At 36.8% G+C, this 22,379-nt stretch overlaps 1 pseudogene across 1 annotated transcript in view; it reads left to right on the top strand.

Moving 5' to 3' along the window:
- Positions 1-22,136, top strand: part of LOC308418953 (RNA exonuclease 4-like) — a 70,057-nt pseudogene extending 47,921 nt beyond the window's left edge. Inside the window, exons 3-4 of the transcript in view lie at positions 19,583-20,033; positions 21,942-22,136. The product of the transcript in view is annotated as an RNA exonuclease 4-like (transcript). The remainder of the gene's footprint in view (positions 1-19,582; positions 20,034-21,941) is intronic.
- The last annotated feature ends 243 nt before the right edge of the window (positions 22,137-22,379 follow it).

The following is a 22,379-nucleotide window of genomic DNA, read 5'->3' on the forward strand; positions in this document are numbered from 1 at the left end:
TCTGGGTTCTTTGCAGCTTCTGGCTATTATAAATAGGGCTGCTATGAACATTGTAGTGCATGTGTCCTTATTTTATGTTGGAGCATCTCTGGGGTATATGCCCAGAAGTGGAATAACTGGGTCTTCAGGTAGGACTATGTCCAATTTTCTGAGAAACTTCCAGACTGATTTCCATAGAAGGCCATGAGTTTTAAGAAGAACCATGAGGTGAATACAAGAAGATTTGAAAGAAAGGGGAAAAGGAGAAATGACACAGTTACATTATCGTCTATAAAAAGAAACAACTTTAAAAATACATAAGAGATTTTTACAGTCAATCTTGAAAGCAGCATCTTCCCCCTCATAACTGCTTGATCCTAAACTTTTGTTCCTCTAAGTTAACCAGTTTTGCCCATCTTCAATTACCTGCCACTAGGGAAAAATCTGCCAGATGGTTATCTCTGGAACTTACTAATAAATGTTTTAACCATTAAGCATTTAGCACATTCTTCCCCCAATCTCTTCTTTAAAGCTCAGCTCTTCTGTAATGTAAGGTATACTGGTGAATTGCAATGTGCTATTTGAGCTTGCCCGAAATTTCACACTGAATTTAAGATGCCCCCTTTCCTCAATTTCTCTAGTACTCACCTTCTTTGTATGACATATCAAGCATCTTTGCAGACTCAGCATGTAATGACAGGCTGGCCCCTGTACCCAGAGAGGAACAAGAACAACAGAGAGCTTAAAGTATTTCCAAAACAAACACCCTACCATGCACATTTTATGGTAGAGAAAAGACAAAACATTCCTAAGTTGTTTATCTCATGGTATAAAAGAATGAGAAGCCAGATGCTCACCCACAGTTTGACTGCCCTGCTCTGCATGGAAATATCTCAGCTGGAGACTCCAGTGTGACTGTGTCAGCCTTTCCTGCTGGATATGGAAGAACATGATTCGGTGAAGTTTTACTATATGCATCTGCTTCATGCTACTTACTCATAGGCTGTCCCCTAGACAGAACCTCCCCAAAATGGTCTGAGAATTTATTAGAATGGAAGTATTCAAAGCTAGAGAACCTTTGCAGGGCATGGTTGTGCACACTTTTAATCCTAGCACTCAGGAGTCAGAGACAGGTGGATCTCCATGAGCTGAAGGTTTGCCTGGTTGCATAGAAAGTTCCAGATCAGCCAGATTTACACAGTAAGGTGCTGTCTCCATTTCTCTCTTTGTGCTGAATTCTTCATTATTGCTATTATTGCTATTTATTATTATTATTATTATTATTATTATTATTATTATTATTATTATTATTATTATTATTATTATTATTATAAAACCAAGTCAGTGAACAATTCTTTCTTCTTAAACCCAAACTGATGTAAGTGGACAGAAAGAGAGAGAGAGAGAGAGAGAGAGAGAGAGAGAGAAATCTGGAACTGTATTTGATGGTCTCTTTGAATGAAAGATATTCCTACCTGGGGGAACATTACAGAAAAGAGTAGTGGTGTATAAATGTCAGAGTCAGTTTCACACAGCATTGTGACTACAAAAATTGTGAAGGAGAAATGACCTGGAAAATCTCACTAAAGCAGCTTGCCTGTAAAGTGTAATCCTCTGGCAATGGTATTTTAAAAGTAAGTTCCATTTCTCTCAGGTCATAAGCTTCCATCACACATTTTCAGATGAAACAGAAATACGAAAGTGATTTGTTTAGAAAATATGCCTCTTTCATTTGGCTCAGAAATAGAAAGAAATATATATTCCAACAGGCACAAATGCAACAACATGGACTCCATACTAAATAGGTACCTGAACATCATTTTACTTAAATACTTTGAGTTCTTACTGACGTTATGTGCTATTAATATTATTTAGAAGTTCACAATAAGATAATGTACTATTTCAAGTAATCATTATGTAGCTTATTTATGTAATGAATATATGTTGTTGTACCAATTAAATATGATAAATAATGTTTCAAAATGGCTATTATACATGTCGATAAAATAAATGTTTGTATACAGGTTTAGATATATAGTTTTAAACATGTATGTTTTGCTTTGTCTCAGTGATTGCCTAGAACAGAAACTCTTGTATGGCAAGTGTAGGTTTACCTTCAAAACAGGGTAAACATTTTATTACTCATGCTACGTTCCCACAAGAAATGTTTGAATCAGATAATTCATATTCAAAAGTTTAGTTTAGTTCAGTATTTGGCATGAATTTAAGCTTGTTTTTGTAGTTTAAATCCACAATTCCTAAAGGATAATGATGGAAATAAATTTTACGCCCTTGCTTGTCATAAATATATCATCTTTTACCATGTTGCTTTTGAAGTTTTGTTTGTTTTCTAAAGTAAGGTAATTTCTGAATAATTGTTATACAATCAAGAGTTTTTGGGAAAATGCAGCACACACACTTACACACACACACACACACACACACACACACACACACACACACACACACACACACATCTGTTCACCTTTAAAAAAGCTCAAAACAGACCAAAGTGGTGATGATACCAGTATTTCCCTTGGTAAACCTATGAGTTAATACGATTACTTAGAGGAATGGGAATGAAAGGTTACTTTGAAGACCATGAATAACTCAGAGGTAACTGTGTCACAAAAACCCAGCACAGTGGGGTAACAGCTCTCCAACCTTGAAACCTGAAACACACTGTGCAACTCAATGTTGACTTTAATAGGAGTGAGAGTGTCCTTCCTAGTGGTCTGAGCTTCTTCCAGGCAGTTGGATTTGTCTGGGACTTTGTTCTTTTTTTAATTTTTGACTTGCCAAAGAGTGTCTTTAAGCAGTAATTACTGTTTATTTACTCTTGCGGAGGGAGAGTACAAATGAATTTGATCAGTTTCAGGGACTTCCCGAAGCTATTATACCTTATTTACTTCTTGTTTTAAGAAGTTTCCTTCCAAGATAATTTTTTCCTTTTTTATTGGATATTTTCTTTATTCACATTCCAAATGTTATCCCCTTTCCAGTTTTCCTCTCTGGTTTTCCCCCAGAAAGCCCCTATCCCATTCTTCCTTCCCCTGTTTCTATGAGGGTGCTCCCCCTACCCCCACCTCTCTACACTCACACTCATTCACTCACTTACTCCCCCTCCTTGTCCTGACATTCTCCTACACTGGGGCATGGAGCCTTCACAGGACCAAGGGCCTCTCCTCCCTTTGATTCCCAGCAAGGCCATGATCTGTTGGAACCATGGGTCCATCCCTGTGTATTCATTGGATGGTTGTTTAGCCTTGGGAGCTCAGAGGAAGGGCTTGTTTGATATTGCTGTTCTTCCTATGGTGTTGCTAACTCCTTCAGCTCACTCAGTCCTTGAGGACCCAGTGCTAGTGCTCGATTCAATGGTTGGCAACAAGCACCTGCCTCTGTATTTTTCAGGCTCTGGCAGAGCCATTCAGGAGACTGCTATATCAGCTATATGAGGCACTTGTTGGCATCTGCAATATTGTCTGGGCTTGGAGACTGGACATGGTGTGGATCCCCAGGTGGGGCAGCCTCTGTGTGACCTTTCCTTCAGTCTCTGCTCAGGACTGCTCTAATCCTTCTTAGAAGGGGAAACAAAATACTCACAGGAGGAAATGTGGAGACAAGATAGAATTTTCAATCTTGAAGAAAACTCCTACATAACAATGATGCCATTCTTTCAAGTGCATTAAGATGTATAATAATCACAGCAACTTAAGGTATGTGATTGGATAAGATTTGACAGACACATACACTATTTACACTGCTACCAACATAAAAGCTGTACAAAATGCTTCTACCTGTTGTTGACCTTAGCAGGCCACCACCCCTCCACAGTCTCCTCAAACCTCTATAACTGTGCTAAACTATTAACGAGCTCAGGACACTTATCAGATACTCATTTCTGGGAAAACTCTCATGTACATCATAGAAAAGGGCTAAAAATAGGCTTGATGGTTAAGATACAAACCTCTAAAAGAATTAAGTACTGACAAAATATATTCATATAGTGTTGTGCCAAAATAGCTTTAAAATCTGTATATGTATTCCTCTTTTTTAAAAATAAAGTTGTATGAGAGAGAGGAAAAAAAAAGAATACATGATGGGTAAACATGAGGCCCAGAGTTCAGATCTCAGGAATATCATCCTACATCCAATGACCTACATCCCTTTTATCTAAATTGATTAGTTTGGCTTTTCTAGACTTTATATTTGGAAACACTAAGCTTTTATTTATTCATTCATTTATTTGTTAGTATGCAATGACTGGGTCAGGAGTGCCCTTCCTTGATGAAGCCTGGTTTCAGAGCATATTCCTTTTTACTATAGAAAGTACTCCAGTGTACAAATTACTGTCTTACTAGCTGGTGTTTGGATATTATCAGCTGAGTTTTGTCTGTGAGTATGAGTGTGTTTGCGTGTGTGTGTGTGTGTGTGTGTGTGTGTGTGTGTGTGTGTGTGTGTGTGTGTGTGCATGTGCCTGCATTTAAAGGCTGCTTTAAATATTCAACCACAAACCTATGTGCAGACAACTATATTTTCATTCTCCTTGGAGAAGTGTCTAGTGACTCAATGGCTTGTTCATCTTGTCAGTTACTCAAATATAATCAAAAAGCGCCTAATGATTTCCTCATCATTGTAGCATTTACACTCCCATCAGCAATTTATGAGGATTTCACTTGCTTTATATTTCACCAGCACTTGGCATCATCAGCTTTTATAATTTTAGCATGCTAATGTGTATGCAGTGACATTTTATTATGGTTTTAATTTGCTTCCCTCTGATGCTGTACAGAAGCCTTTCACACGCTGATGTGCCATCTCTGCAACTTCTTTGGCAGTGTGTCTATTCAAGATGTTGCCCATTCTATATTGAGTTGTTTGTGTTCTTATTTTCTCATTTTCTATTTGTAAGGATTTTGTTTGGCTAAAGTATATCATCAGATACGTATTTACCAATGAGTTCTCCCATTTTGGGACTTGACTTTTAATTATCTCAATGGTCTCTTTCGAAGAGAAATTTTGCATTTAATTCTAATGAAGTTGAATTTGCACACTTCTTGATCATGTTGTTGTTGTCTAATTTATAAATATTTCCCATGCTTATTGCTCTACTTTCCTTTTTAGATTTAGCTTTATATTTTTTGAGTTTTGAATTCATCTCTGTATGCAGTTGCTCTGACAAAATTTATTAAAAATAATATAGCCATTTGTTTATTCCCTGGAAAATGTTATAAAAATCAGTTGAAATGGTTTAACCTCTTCTTTCTTTCTTTCTTTCTTTCTTTCTTTCTTTCTTTCTTTCTTTCTTTCCTTCTTTCAACAGCTTGTGTAGACTAGGCTGGAGTCAATCTTGTTATACAGCAACTAAACTTCGTATTCTCTTACCTGTCTCCTGACTGCTGAGATAAAGGGCTCTTGACTATGATATTCAGTTTATGAGGACTAACTCCAGGGCATCATAGAAGCTATACTAGCCCTCTTTATAAACCTGTTTTGAACTATTTTCCAAACTGTACTAAATATATTGGGAAGAAATTGTGTATGTTTGTATGTGTATTTATGTGTGTCCGTATGCATGGTTTTTGCATGGCTATAATTGAAAAATATCTGACTGATCAATGCAAAGCAGAAAGCCTTATTTTAATTCCTTGGAGGATTTCAGTCCACATATTGGCTGTCTGTTCTGAAACTATGATGAATTTGAGTATCATGGTGGCAGAAATGCTTATGTCCAGTGATCTAAATACAGCATTAATTGACAGGGACAAGAGAAGGTATAGCCCCAACAAGACACACAATCAGGAATCCTTTTTTTCCCACCAGATTCAATATTCTATATTTTCTATCCCTCAGAAGTCTACCTATTTTGATTCTGTAAATGAAGTGAACTATATCGTGGATCATAGACAGAGAGTTTTCAAGATAACCAAACAGTATGAGACTAAAGATCAGAGGTAAGAACCTTGTAGCCACCTAAAAGCTAGGTGAGATCCAACACATACCCAAGAACTCAGGAGGAATGGTATTGAGTCCAAATACAGGAGAATTACTAGGGTTGGCTAGCTTCCAGTCTAGCCTAACATCATCCAGATTCATCAAGAAGCAGTGTTTCATAAACAAAGAAACAAACAAAAAAAATGGATAGTGAAGTGGGGTAGAATGTTAAAAACACGCAAACATATATGCATATACCATGCAAACACACATCTTCATACACACATGCACAGGCATACACAAACACAAAATAATTAAATATATAACTCTTATTTAATTGAGCAATCAGATTAGCCATTACCCATAATAGCACATGTGTAGCTGAACAGGAAATGCATTTATATTTTGCCAATGTTTTCTTGATAACTTTAAATCTGACGTTGTTCGGTTTAACTCAGTTTCAAACCTGTTTTGGCTATTGTAAGAATGTCATCTATCAATACACATTGTAGCATCAAATCAAACATTTCATCAGAAAAAAATACTGGAACTGAGGATGAAGAAAAGACGAAGGCAGTCCAGGAGGAGGAAGCCTGTCACAACTGTTTAACTGTATTGAGTCTGTAGATAGCTGTTTAGAGATAGTTATGTTAGATATTTTTGACATTCAAGCATTGCATAAAGCTCCATTTATATGTATTGACCTTAACTCTGCAGCACTATGATTTTCACTGTCCAGGTCTGCATGTTTTGTTAAAGCTATCCATTAATAATCTGTAGTTTGATGATCGAGTTTCACTTCCATTGTCAATTCTTCTCATTAATCTCTAAGTTGACAGTTGGTTTATAATGGTATTGATTTTCATACCCTAGCTCCCCTGATATACTGACTAGAGTTCTAGTAAGTACTTTATTAATTTCTCAGGAGTTTCTATGTTAATGACTTTATTGTGCTCAGGTAATACAGGTGACTCTTGTTCTAATCTATATGTCTTTTGTTTCCTTGTTGACATTTTATGAATTGTCTTTCTATATCATTTTTCTGGCCTTTCATAATAGTATTTGGAAGGTTAAGAAAATGCCTTTTCTACTTCTAGTTTCTAGTAAATTAAAAAAAAAAATGTTATTATTAGTTACAGATATCCACTTTTATCTAGTCTTCTGATATTTCAATTTATATTATTATATTTCCTCTTAAGTCTGTGAATATAAAATACTTCTTCATCCATATTAATAGAATCTGATTATCTCATGGTATTTCATTGGACAATTTTTCTATATTGTAGGTATACATAATTCCATAGACAAAATATCACAAATAGTCATTCATTAATACCTTATATTGTATTACTACTAGCAAACTATTTGTATGCAAGTAAAATTTATTTTAATGATCCTGGCCAAACAGGATTGTTTTGATTACTACATTTTAAAATTGCAAACTTCATTACAAACATTTTTACAGGCTTTTTTGTAAACAAGTGTGAGTTTTCTATTTTCAGATTTGCAAGAGTGGAACTGCTGGGTAAAAGCTACACATGTACTTACACTGGGAATAAACCAAGAAAGAGGTTATTGTAAGATCACACAACAATAACATCTTGTTAGCTATATAAGACAATGCTGACTTTGTTTCCAAAGAAGTTGTCCCATATATATTCAAGACGTAAATAAAACCTGTTTTTTTTTTTGTTTTATATACTAAATGCTTAGAACTCTGAATTTTACTGTTTTGTTGGACCATAGAATGATCTATTCAAACTACAGTACCATTGTGGAAAATGAGTGTTATTTCCTTTATAATTTTTCCTGTAAGTCTTGGTTTTTATTTCTGTTTTCTAAAGTCGCTATTCATCTGCAGGATATTATCATATTAAACGCCACTTATTATTTCCTACTTAATATTATGGCATCAAGATTTATAATTTCTACATGTATCTGCATTGTTAGATTTATTCATTTGTTAAGTTTTTAGTGTTTTGACATTTGTAAATAGGACATTGAAAGCAGCCATTTTACTGTGTATTATATGAATATAATAATGGACTGAAGTTTTTATAAAATATAAAAGAATGTACTTTATTTTATGTTTTACATTTATGACCAGAAGCCACATAAGAATTTTATTGGGATTAAATTAAAGAATTCAAGAATTGACTTTGAAATCTTCAGCTTCTTTTTTTTTAATTTTATTTTAAAAAACAAAGATAAAAGAAAAAAATTTAAAAATTTTTGCATAAATGTATACAAATGCAATTCTGTCAGTGCTTGGTTTTTTTTTTTTTTTTTCTTTTTTTTAAGGTTTGACACTATGGATTAAGGTCTTACTAGTTACAATGAGCAAAAAGTACCTGTAAAACAGGGTGTAACCTGGAATTAGTCAACGTTTTCTTGGTGTGAAAGGGTTGAGCATGACATTTTTTTTTTCTTTTTTTCTTGAACTTCACATAGTCTGTGAGTTCTTTCTGGGGCAGTTAGAGCCTCTGGGGTTAGCATCCCAATATCAGTGACTGTATATTATGTCTGTTCTTTTGTGACTGGGTTATCTCACTCAGGATGATATTCTCTAGATGCAGCCATTTTCTTAAGAATTTGGATAAGTCATTTTTTCTCATGGCTGAGTAGTATTCCATTGAGTAAATGTACCACAATTTTTGTATCCATTCATCTACTGAAAGACATCTTGGTTCTTTCCAGCTTCTGGCTATTATAAATAGAGCTGCTATGAAGATTGGGGTACATTTATCTTTGTTGTATATTAAAGTATCGCTGGGGTATATGCCCAGAAGTAGAATAGCTGGGTCTTCAGGTAGTACTATGTCCAATTTTCTGAGGTATCGCCAGAGTGATTTCCAGAGTGATTGTATCAGTTTACAACCCCACCAACAGTGGAGAAGTGTTCCTCTTTCTCCACAACCTCGCCAGCATCTGCTGTCATTTGAATTTTGGATCTTGGCCAATCTGACTGGTGTGAGCTGGAATCTCAGGGTTGTTTTGATTTGCATTTTCCTGATGGTGAAGGATGTCCAGCACTTCCTCAGATGTTTCTCGGCCATTCGGTGTTCCTCAACTGAGAACGTTTTGTTTAGCTCTGTACCCCATTTTTAAGGGTTGTTTGATTCTCTGGTGTCTTGCTTTTTGAGTTCGTTGTATACCTTGGATATTAGGCCTCTATCTGATGTGGAGTTGGTAGAGATCTTTTCCAATTCTATGGGCTGCCATTTTGTTTTCTTGACAATGTCCTTAGACTTACAAAAACTTTGAAATCTCATTACATCCCATTTGTTAATCTTTGACCTTAGAGCTTGAGCCATTGGTGTTTTGTTCAGAAAATTTTCTCCTGTGTCTATTTGTTCTAAGGTTTTCCCTACTTTTTCATCTAATAGTTTCAGTGTATCTGGTTTAATGTGGAGATCTTTGATCCACTTACACTTGAGCTTTGTACAAGGAGATAAGAAAGGGAGTATTTCTATTCTTTTGTATGCTGAGTGCCAGTTGGACCAGCACCACTTGTTGAATAGGCTGTCCTTTTTCCATTGCATGTTTACAGCTCCTTTGTCAAAAATCAGGTGACCATATACGTGAGGGCTCATTTCTGGATCTTCTTTTCTATTCCATTGATCCACATGCCTATTTCTGTACCAGTACCAAGCAGTTTTCAGCACAATTGCCTTTTAATACAGCTTGTGGTCAGGGATAGTGATTCCTGCAGATGTTTTCCTGAGGTTGAGTATGGATTTCGCTATTCTAGGTCTTTTGTTATTCCAGATGAAATTGCACATTGCTCTTTCCAACTCAATGAAGAACTGGGTTGGAATTTTGATGGAGATTGCATTGAATCTGTAGATTGCTTTTGGTAGGATGGCCATTTTTAAAATGTTGATCCTTCCAATCCATGAGCATGGGAGATCTTTTCATTTTCTGAGATCTTCCTCGATTTCCTTCTTTAGAGGTTTGAAGTTCTTGTCATACAGGTCCTTCACTTGCTTAGTTAGAGTCACACCAAGGTATTTCATAGTTTTTGTGACTATTGTGAAGGGTACCTTTTCCCTAATTTTTTTCTCCACATGTTTGTCCTTTGAGTGTAGGAAGGCTACTGATTTGTTTGAGTTAATTTTGTATCCAGCCACTTTATTTGGGAGTTGAGTCCATTTATGTTAATAGATAACAAGGAATAGTGGTTTCTGTTTCCTGTTATAATTGCTTTTGTATATTGAGTTGTGTCTGTGTCTCTTTCTTATTTTGGTTTTCTTGCTTAGGAGTTTTCTTGTTTTTACTAAGATGTAGTTCCCCTCATTGAATTGGGTTTTCCGCCTATAATTCCTTGTAGTGTTGGGTTTGTGGTCAGATATTGTTTAAATTTGATTTGTCTTGAAATATCTTCATCTCTCCATCTATGGTGATTGATAGTTTTGCTGGGTATAGCAGCTTGGGCTGGCACTTGTGCTCTCTTAGGGTCTGCATGATGTCTGTCTAGGCTCTTCTCGCTTTCATAGTCTCTGTTGAGAAATTGGGTGTGAGTCTGATTGGTCTGCCTTTATATGTTACCTGACCTTTTTCCCTTACTGCTTTTAGTATTCTTTGTTTGCTTTGGGCACTTGGTGTTTTGACTATTATGTGTCAGGAGGAATTTCTTTTCTGGTCCAACCTATTTGGGGTTCTGAGGCTTCTTTTATGCTCATGGTCATTTCATTCTTAAGGGTAGGGAAGTTTTCTTCTACAATTTTGTTGAAGATATTTATTGTGCCTCTTAGTTGATATTCTTTTCCCTCTTCTATTCCTATAATTCCTAGGTTTGGTCTTCTCATTGTGTCCTGGATCTCCTGGACATTTTGGTTTAGAAGCTTTTGGTTTTAGCATCTTCTCTGGCTGTTTTGTCTATGTTTTCAATGTTGTCTTCGGCCCCTGAGATTCTCTCTTCCATCTCCTCTAGTCTATTGGAAATGCTTGCTTCTGTGACTCCTGATTTCTTTTTTAGGTGTTCTACCTCTAGGGTTATCTCTTTTAGTGTTTTCTTTATTGTGTCAATTTCCGTTTTAAATTCTTTCTTCCATTTTTTCATCTCTTTGTTTCTTTTTTCTTCTAGTTCTTTGAGTGTTTTTCATGTATCCTCTTTAAAAGCTTCTGATTCTTTTTGCTTTTCTTCCCATTCTTGTCTAAGGATCTCTATCAGTGTCTTGAGGTATGATTTTAGGTCTGCATCTTCTTTTTCTGCAGTGTTTGGCACTCCAATGTTTGCTGTAATGGGAGTGCTGGGTACTTGTGTTGTTAGGTTGTTTTGGTTTCCTTCAGATATGCTTTTTCGCTTGCATTTTACCATCTTGTTTTCAGTGATGTGTTCTTGCCTTTCCCTTGTTCCTGGTCTGTGTCCCTGGATCTCCACTGGTCCAGGTGGCAGATGATCCGAGCCCTGTTCTGAGCCCCAAAGCCGCCAGGTGGGAACAGAGGTCCCATTGCTGGCTGGGTTCCTGGTCCCTGGATCAGGCAGGGCAGGGGCGCACTTTCCGTGCACACTTGGCAGAGGTCTCTCTGCTCCCTGGCTGCTCAGATCCCCTTCTTACCAGTCCTTAACCTTTGGGAACTCCAGCTTCTTTAAACAGGTAATTAATATTCTCAGGTTGACATCTTTGGAGGTTCCATATGAAAGGTATTTGTTTGCATTCCTTTTTTTTTTTTTTTTGTCAGATAAGAATAAATTAATTACAAAGTAAAGGTTTGGAAATAAACTACTTTCTTAGGTCTCTGTCTCTCTCTCTCCCTGTGTGTATGTGTGTGTGTGTTTGTGTGTGTGTGTGTGTGTGTGTGTGCACGCACACGCGTGTGTTTAAAGCATTGCTGAAGCTTGTGAGTGAAGCTTTGAGCTGAAGCTTTGCACAGTTGGTTGAGTTTGGGGAAGTACTTTTTACGAAGCTAAGGGAATTTCCTGCTAACAAATGTATGATAAGTATTTTATTATTAGGATACTCATTCTCGACTTATGCTGGGAGCAGAGCCCCATTGCTAGATCTGATCCCACATAGCCTACACCACATTTGAAGCTGGACTCCCCCAGGTATTCTGACACATCCAGATTTACAGGTGAGACCCTAAATCCTGCCCCAATACCTGTCATACTGGGATTCCTGCAATCTGGGGATGGTGATTCTCTGCACAGCCAGAGACCCTTATGCCTTCCTGTTCTCAGCTGTGCTAGGAGTGGAGCCTCAGCACTTAACTCAAACACACATAGCCCACACTCCAGTTACAGCTCAACTGCCCGGGTATGCTGACACATCCAAGATCATAGGCTTACAAGGACAGGCTCCAGTCAGAAATAGGAAGGCCAGATAACAACAGCGATAACCAGATGGCATGAAGCAAGTGTGAGAGCATATACAACAGAAACCAGTTTAACTTGACATCAGAAGCTATTCTCCAACCATATCAAGTCATGGATACCCCAAAATACACATAAAGTAGGACTCAGATCTAAACTCCCATTTCATGAAGATGACAGAGGTCTTAAAGGAGGACATAAATAACTCCCTTAACAAAATACAGAACAAGCAGAAGCCCTTAAATAAATAACACACAAATCTTTTAAAATATATAGGAGAACATAATCAAACAAGTTAAGAAATTTAACAAAACCACCTAGGATCTAAAAATGGAAATAGAAACTATAAAATAATCACAAAGGTAGACGGCAGAAGACATAGTAGAAGACATCAAGAAAAGACACTTTATTCAAGAAAAATACAGAAGCAAAATGATCTATCTCAAAACATTCAAGAAATCCAGGATAAAATGAAAAGACACAACTTAGAAAAGTGGATGTAATAGACACAAAGAGCCAGCAAACATCATCAAAAATATTGTAGAAAAAATTTCCTGACCTAAAGAAAGTAATGTCCATAAACATACAAGAAAGCAACAGAACACCAAACATATGGGACCAGAAAAGAAATTCCCCTCATCACATAATAATAAAAACACCAAATGCTCAGCATAAAGAAATATACTGAAGGCAGTAAGAGAAAATGGTCAAGTAACATATAAAGACAGACCTATCAGAATTATACTAGAGTTCTCACCAGAGACTCTAAAAGCCAGAATAGAAATATACTTTTAATTAAAAGCTATCAAAAAAAGATGGAGAAGTAGTTTTTTTTTTTTTTAATTTTGCCAACAAAGAGGGACTGATAATAACAGCCTGTAACAAACTCAGAAGGCAGGTGATGCAGATAGAGAGGCCTCTCATTACCCTGCTTAGGTAAAATGTTGCCTTAACATTTAAAATCATTGTTCATGTTCAGTGACTGTATGCCAAGTATCCCCTCCAGTAAGGAACATCATTATGTGATCAAAGGTCAGTTGACAGGAATTCGGGTCTGCAGACTTAAGTCTGAGATCTAGGATTATGAAACTATAGAAACAAAGAAGAAACCTGTTAGCTAAGACTCCAAGCCCAGCATGGAAATAAAGGAGATTCTTGAGTGAGAACTTAAGTGGAGAGTGCATGTATCTTAAGAGCATAGTTGAAGTTTATTTTATATATCTGAGAAGAATAATAGAGCATGCATCAAGTGTGTGATACATTGACTATATTATAATTCTATTTTCCATAATAATTTTTGAATAGCCTTTTAACTCTTGATCTTCCAGACTCTACATCATGGCATACATTTCTATGTCTTTCATATATCTGCTATATACATATATATACATAAAATTATAGATAATAAGTATAATCATAGTCATATCTGTAAAAAAAAAAAAGAATAACCATGTGCTATAAAGTTTCTCTTTTAACAAATTTCTTTTTACCTTTCTCTCTTTCTCTTTTAATCAGTAAATTGGAAGACACTAAAATATTTTTAAATGAAACTATTGTTTTGAGCTCATACATATATGTACATGCACATACATGTACACAAATACAATAAGCAAATACATATATGCACATGCATACAAAGTACAGAATATAACTGCACAGTTTGAATCAAAATAGCATAAGATGAGCTAGGTGAGTACTTCTTTAGAGAGGTTATCTACAGTTATTTATTTGATAAAAGTGATTGTTTAGAAAATATATAAAAATGAAATAAAAATAAAAGTCTGTCCATACTCAGAAAATTTTTCCCAGGCAATGGAAATAACATGTGCAAATACCCCGAATCAGAAGCCTGAAGAACCAGTTGTTCCAGGTTATTGCTGAGCAACTGACATCAGCTTGAGTAGGAAGGAGTGTGCAAAGAGGCAGTCTCACTTCTGGTTCTGCAGGATGTAGACAATAAGAGGCTCTGCATGCAGCTGGAATATTGTTGTTTTCTTTTCTGAAGTTGATAAAGTCTGGTGGTGAGGTTAGAGCTGAGAGGTAAGACATTTGCATGGTTGAAAAATTGATGGAGACTCTGAGTACACTACTTTGTGGATGATAGGGTTTATGAGGCCCAAAACACAAGCAGGTGAAACCCAAGTAAGAGGGAACGGCATTGTGAATGTCACTATTCTGGACTAATAGTGTGAACATCCCAGATAGCTCACCATTTTAGACATGCAACTGATATTTTATACTAAATATTCTCTGTAATAATTACCATTTTCCATGCCCTTTGTGAAGAGCTCCCTAGAAAGTCACTCAATTCATTAACTAACACTAACATCAAATGTAGAAACAATTAACTTCAGTTTATTTGAGAAATAAGGTAGAAATAGGGTAAGGAGACTCTTTTAATTTGCTTAACAAAGTTTCTGGAATGGATTGAAAATCTGAAAACAACAACATTCTCTCAAAAGAAGGCACCATCAAGTGTCCAAAGCCACCAACAAATGCAGTGGGGGTTCTCCGGAAGACGGGAATTGAACAGGGAGGCAGTGTTTACACTTGGTCCCTATTTCATTTGGAAATGTTAGAGGTGTTTTCATTTTCTAAAATTTCAGGATGTGTTTCATATAATAAAAATCTCAACCTCTGCAATGGGCACAGAATTTCTTTTTCTTTTTTTTTTTTTTTCCTCCAGTGAAGGTAAACAGGAAGGCGGTATAGTTTATTCTTCTGTTATTGCTACCATTTCTTTTTATAGAAGACATCTAGATTTCCTGTGTCTCTTCTAACACCAGGAGGTAGCATCAGAGCTCCCTAGCTATTGCTATATTCTCCCTCCCCACTCATGCTGAATGATCAATTCTTAATATTCAAAATCTCCATTTAAATTTATGGTGAATGGTAGAAGAAGGTTTCCTGTTCTGTGTTTTACCTTTCTGTATGTGTGTGTGCTGTTATTTTAATAACACTCTCTGGAGCTTTGTTCAGATGGCATAGACTACCAAGTTCTCTGCAGAAAGCTGTCAATCAGTGTTAAATTCCTTCATCTCATCAGAACAGCTTGTACATGCTTGGCAATTTTCATTTGTTTTTCTACTGGAATGATGCCTTCTAAGTCTCCTAGATTCCTGTGCTTGTTAGTTTCATCAAGTTGACACAAACAAGAGACACTTGGAGGTAGGGAACCTCGATCCAGTAATTGCCTCCATCAGGTTGGTTAAGTGATTAATGATTGGTGTGGTAGAGCCCAATTAGCTGTCTATCAATGGTGCTATTTCTGGGTTGGCAATTTAGGGGTATATAGAACATCTAGATGAAGAAGACATGGAAAGCAAGTCAGTAAGAAGGCTTCCTCCAAGGTTCATGCCTCTACTACTGCTTTAGTTCTTGCACATACTTGTTTCATTGATGGACTATGATTGGAATATAAACCAAATAAATCCTTTCATTTGTGAGTTGCCTTTCATCCTAGTGTTTATCACAGCAATAGAAAACAAACTAAGATATCAAATGTTTTCACTCACTTTAGAGTTATACCTTAACACTCTAGAGTTAAATGTAACTTTAGAGTTATATTTCTCAAAACCTTATTTTGAAATATTACAGAGAATGGAGCATATGTATAAATGTATACTATAGTTATATTTTCATGTTAAAATGTTTGCTATTTATAAAACATACTCTTGTACAATATTATGTCCCCAAGTTGGCACATGTATACTAATACAAAGAAAAATGGGTTGATTTATTATTTGTTGTTGTTGTTGTTGTTTAATTTTTGTCATAAAGAACCATGACCCTGAATTTTGTCTCTAATCCAACTCATTATGTTTTTTAGATTTGAGAAGATCTGACTGGTGCATAAATCAAATCTAAATTATTTGAAGATGTCAGATCTAACTCTGATAGCCAGAGCTAGACATCAGAGTTTTATTCTAACGTATATATGTGTTTATGTAATGTAAGATAGTGGTAGACAGCTACCTTAGAACTGTATTTTGACAATAGTAGTGTTCTTATATGTGTTTCATGGTCTACATATGTTTACAGTAATATAATATGACAATGTTTAGTAACATGGAAACATAACTCAGAATGAATTCAATCTCAGCAGGAAGATTTTCTTTTCATGGAAAGGAAAAGTAAATGTGGATGAGATACAAGGGAGAGGTTAGAAAAATGAAGCTCTTATTCAAAACAAGTATCTGTGTCTCATCTATGTACACAAGATCTTTAAGTGTACAAATTCACATATATTTGTGCCTGCATCTACTACCATCACATTCCAGCATAGTTTCTTCACGTATTATGGCTGAGAACAGGTCCTACTATAATCATCATAATCATCAAAGTCATGCAGCCTCTCTACCTTAGCATTTTTTATTCTAAACTAAGACTTAGAATACAGTCTGACTAAAAATGTCCTATAGACTGAGAGTAAAATTGAGACTATCAGATTAGGTTTTGTTAATATCTCCCCTAACAAGTTCACATTTAGTATTCAACAAATGTTTGAATTATAATGCAGAAAATGCATTTAACTTGAAATCTTTAACATTCCACTTCCCCCTCCTTCATTAAGCCACAGCTTGGAATATTGTACTGAGCACAGAAAATGATCTATTGTTATATTTGTTTCTCAGTGACCAGCCACCTGCCGCCTGCTGGATCTTGTGTCTCACCTAGGGAGAAATGTCTCAGAATTGTTCTTCAGAAAAGCATTGCTCTCTCATTGTGGTGTGTTGCCAAGAATGACTAGGTAACAAAGGATATGGCAATATTAATGACTGGATCCTGATATATATATATATACATACTTGTAATATATATTACAATTATGCTTTATTTTGTTTAATTGAAAAAAATTCTCTCCAAGAACTAAATTTCATGTGCTGTTATTCTCAGAGGATAGCACCTGACCTCACCATTTTGGACATGGAAGATGATCTCCAGTAGTCTGTCTTGATAACAGGTTTCTGTCTTCTAACCCTCAGGTTCTGATTTTATGAGGCTTCTGCTTATCATTCTGAAGTTATTTTTAACACAAGTGGGGAAATATTACATTGTGCATCCAATTTTAGTCACCTGAAATCATGAGCTTTGTGATAGGGTAAGACAGTGCAGGGCTTCCTCCGTCTTGCATTTTTGCTGAAGCCATTTTAAATTTAAATGAGAATTTGGTCTCCTTGATGTGGAATCCCATGGAAATTTATCCAAATCTATTCCAGGAACCCAAGGTCAAGATACCTCAGCTAACTTACCTTAGCTTCTGTGAAACTGCTGGCTTGTGCAAACCTCCACCTCCAGCTAAATTGCAGAGCTGAAACTGCAAAGTGAGATACCACGATGGGGTAACCTTGCCTTTAAAAGACTTTTACTCTAAACATTCAGTACTACACTTAGGTCTCAGATACCTGGGAATAATCACATCTAACTGGATGAAATAGAGACTTTCAGTAGACCATGAACTTTGTCTGAGTGGTCTTCTCTTGTGAGCTTCTTTAACAGTTTCTTTCAGCATAATTGTATTTTTCTGTTTTCTGCAGGTCCCTGTCATAAATTTTTAAAACTGTTTTTAAATTGATTTACATAATTTTTACTGAAATATATGCAGAAAAAAATAAGTATACTATGGGGATAAAACTTGTAAGATGTGGAAAAAGTACTACCAAGGATCCATCAAAAAGTGGCTCATCAAGTACCCAGAACCCTCCCTGAAACAAATTATATACTTAAAAATGTGTATCAGGATAATGTCAAACTGTATTCTAAATATGTGTCCTTATATCTAAAGGTAAGCATAGCTCTCACTCACCAAAAACCTTTCTTTAGAGTGAACATAGACTTTATAGAAAGCTCTCATTAACCAAAATGTAAAGAACAACTAGCCATGAGATACTCAGCACTATCTGATATACCTAAAATACAGTCCTTGCATTTCAAGCTCAAGAAATAAAATAGACAGTCAGGCAGAGATATTAATACTGTAAAAACCAGAAGCTCTTTTTAGGAAGGACAAGAAACCTACACACACAACATCTCCACATATGGCTTCTGAAACAAGGCTTAAACAATGAAAATACTTGTTGATATGCCAATATAGATCCCAAAGTAAAAACAAACAAACAGACAAAAAAACCAAAAAATAAAAACCAAATCTCACCAGCCCCTACTCTTAGATGAAAAGATATAGGTAATTAATGAACACTGGGAGAGAATGAGTTAATTTTTTTCAAAGAAAAATACCCATTATTTAGTAATCAAAACAAAGTGAACAGTTTTTAAAACATATACAAAAAAGCACTGTTAAAAAGATTGACTAGGTTGCATTTCTTCATATAAATGTATAGATGGCGAGGAGGAGGAAAAAGAGGAAGAGGACAAAGAAGAAAAGGAAGAGAAGGAGGAAGAGGAAGATGAAGAAGAAGAGCAAGAGAAAGAAGGAGGAGGAGGAGGAGGAGGAGGAGGAGGAGGAGGAGGAGGAGAAGGAGAAGGAGAAGGAGAAGGAGAAGGAGAAGGAGGAGAAGGAGAAGGAGAAGGAGAAGGAGAAGGAGAAGGAGAAGGAGAAGGAGAAGGAGAAGGAGAAGGAGAAGAAGAAGAAGAAGAAGAAGAAGAAGAAGAAGAAGAAGAAGAAGAAGAAGAAGAAGAAGAAGAAGAAGAAGAAGAAGAAGAAGAAGAAGAAGAAGAAGAAGAAGAAGAAGAAGAAGAAGAAGAAGAAGAAGAAGAAGAAGAAGAATTCTGGGGTATACTTCCATGATCTTCAGAGTAAGAGTCCCTCCCCTGCTGCCTCCAACTGCAAAGAGAGAAGATTAAAATGAAGGTCACTGCACTGGTGCCCCAACCTGCACCTATCAGAAAGCTTGCTAGGAAGAAAGCCAAAATAAAGTTCAGGAAGAGCAAAGCTCTGGTAGGAAGTGGGACTCTGGGAAACCATCTAGTAGTTGTTGTAGACCTACCATTGAGGGCACCAGGGAAATTTTATAAAATTGGAAGGTACTACAAGAGCTGTTGAAACAAAAGCCACAGGCTCAAGAGAAACCTCTTGTCTCTCAGATGGATGATAAAGTATATCCCCAAATCATTCAGCAGAATAAACAAACAAGCAAAAAAAAAAAAAAAAAAAAAAAAAAAAAAAAAAAAAAAAAAAAAAAACTCAGGAAAATGAAAGGGAGACAAAAATAAAAAGGACAGAAAAAGAAAGAAAAGACCAGTAGAGGTTCTGTTAAATATGCAGCTAAGGACAGAAAGATACTAATACCTTCCACAAATATCTCTGGAATGGCGTAGAAGAAAGAAGTCAAGAAGAGGACATATAACAACATCTCTTATCAAGGGGATATTGGGCATAAGTGGAAAGCTAAGGATACAGCATATTGAATCAGCCCATGCCCACTGGAAAGACATTTGGTTTGATGAAGTGGATCCAGATATTGAGGCTGCTATAGGCCAAGAGGCAGCCATGCTAGTACAGAGTAGACTACAGCAGAGCAAAAGTACCATCTCCCTGGTGAAGAAACAGACCTTTAGCAGCCTGACAAAAGTTTTGGCCCTGGATTGTGAGATGGTAGGCTTCGGTCCCAAAAGGGAAGAGAGCATCGCATCCTATGTGTTCATTGTGAACCAGTATAGGAAGTATATTTATGACAAGTATGTCAAGCTAACTGATCCGGTGACTGACTCCAGTACAACAGTCAGTGGGATTGGGCCTGAAAAACTAAAGCAGAGAGAAGAGTTTTGAATTATGAAAAAGTACATGGCAGAAATGTTGAAGGGCATAATCCTGGTGGAGCATGCTCTGCACAATGATTTAAAAGTTCTGCTCCTTAACCATTAAAAAAAGAAGAAGAAAATTAGAGACATCTACATATTCAAACCATTCAGGAGTTGAAGGCAGGTAGATCAACGGAACAGAATTGAAGACCCAGAAATGAACCCACCTACCTATATTCACTTGATCTTTGACAAAGGAGCAAAAAACTTTCAATGGAACAATAATAGCATCTTCAACAAGCGGTGTTGGTTTAACTGGCAGTCGTGAGAAATGATCCTTTCTTATCTCCTTTTACAAAGCTCAAGTCCAAGTGGATCAAAGACCTCCACTTAAAACCAGGTACACGGAAACTATTAGAGCAGTAAGTGGAGAAGAGCTTAGAACAAAGAGGCACTGGGGAAATTTTCCTGACCAGAATATCAATGGCTTATGCTCTAAGATCAAGAATCAACAAAATGGACCTGATGAAATTGTCAAGTTTCTGTAAGGCCAGGGCACTGTCAAGAAGACAAAATGGCAGCCAACAGATTGGGAAAGAATCTTCACCAATTCTACATCTGACAGAGGGCTAATATCCAATATATACAAAGAACTCAAGAAGTTGGAGTCTAGAGAATCAAATAATCCTATTAAGAAAATAGGGTGCAGAGCTAACCAAAGAATTCTCAACTGAGGATTATTGATTGACTGAGAAACACCTAAATAAATGTTCAACATCCTAATAAATAGTCATCAGGAAAATTAAAATCAAAACAACCCTAATATTCCACCTCATACCAGTTAGAATGGACAAGATCAAAAACGTAGGTGACAGCAAATGATGGTAAGGATGTGGAAAAAGAGGAACACTCCTCCACTGTTGATGGGGTCGTAAGCTGGTCCAACCATTCAGAAAATTAGTCTGGCAGTGGATTCTTAGAAAATTGGACATAGTACTACCTAAAGATACAGATATTCCACTCCTGGGCATACACCCCAAAAATGCTCCAACATATAATAAGGACACATGTCCTACCATGTTCATAGCAGCCTTATTTGTAATAGCCAGAAATTAGAAAGAACCCAGATGTCTTTCAACAGTGGGATGGATGCAGAAAGTGTGGTACATTTACACAATGAAGTACTACTCAGCTATTAAAAACAATGACTTCATGAAATTTATAGGAAAATGGATGGAACTAGAGACTATCATCCTGAGTGATGTAACCTAATCACAAAATAACACACATTGTATGTGGATAGTAGCCCCCAGAAAGCTCAGAATGCCAAGAAAAACTTCACAGACCTTATGAAGCTCAAAAAGAAGGAAGGTCAAAATGAAGATGCCTTAGTTCTTCTTAGAAGGGAGAGCAAAAAGGCTCACAGGGGAAAAATACAAGGTCAAATAGATGAACAGAGATTGAAGAAAAGAAGATTCACTTGGGGATCTACCACATATGCAGCCCCCAAATCCAAGCAGTATTAATGATGCCAAGAAGTACTTGCTGGCAGGAACCAGATAGAGATCCCTCATCAGGGAATCTACCAAAGTCATGAAGATATAGCTAAGCATGCTTGCAGCTTACCACCGGACTGAACATGGCGACCTCAATGAAGGTGCTAAACAAAGGACTGAAAGAACTGAAAGGGTTTGCAACCTCATGTGAAAAAGAACATTATCAACCAACCAAACCCTCCAACATTCCCATGGACTAAAACACCAACCACTGAGCACACACTGAAAGATATATTGATTCAGTTACATATGTAGCTGAAGATAGCAGTGTCTGGCATCAATGTGGGAAGAGGCCTTTGGAGAGCATGTTTTCCCAATGTAAGAGAATGCCAAGGCAATGCAGTGGAGAGGGTGATTAGGAGAGAGTCCATCTTCATGAATTGAAGTGGAGGGGGAGAGGGATAACATCTGAAATGTAAATACACAGTACCTGGTTTAAAAAATAGTAATAATAGAGTAGACGACCATCTCTGAAATGACTGTCTGAGAAAATTCTGGGGATCGGGGTCTACCAGGCAGAACGTTGTTCATTCCATGATGCTAAGGCATCAATGAGGCTTTACATCATGGTAAAATGCAAATGGGAGAGCATTGCTGCAGACCACCTAGTACCAACTGCCACTCAACACCACTGCAGAGAGTATGCTTAGCCCCATCCTACTGCTGTGACTTCTCAGTCCAGGGACAGTGGGGTGGGGTTATGAGGCCTGTCAAGTCTCTGCACAGCAGGTGCTCTGTCTCTGGTGAGCATTTTCAGAGCCATGACTGCAGGCCTGAGGCATATGAACTGCTAGAACTTCCTCCTGGACTATCAGGTCCTGGTCCTGAACATGCGTGCTGAGGTAGAATGGTTAGATATGGGCATTGGATAGTGGTCTAGGTTCAGGGGAGGT

The sequence above is a fragment of the Micromys minutus genome (assembly GCF_963924665.1).
Source record: "Micromys minutus genome assembly, chromosome: 3".
Taxonomy (NCBI): domain Eukaryota; kingdom Metazoa; phylum Chordata; class Mammalia; order Rodentia; family Muridae; genus Micromys; species Micromys minutus.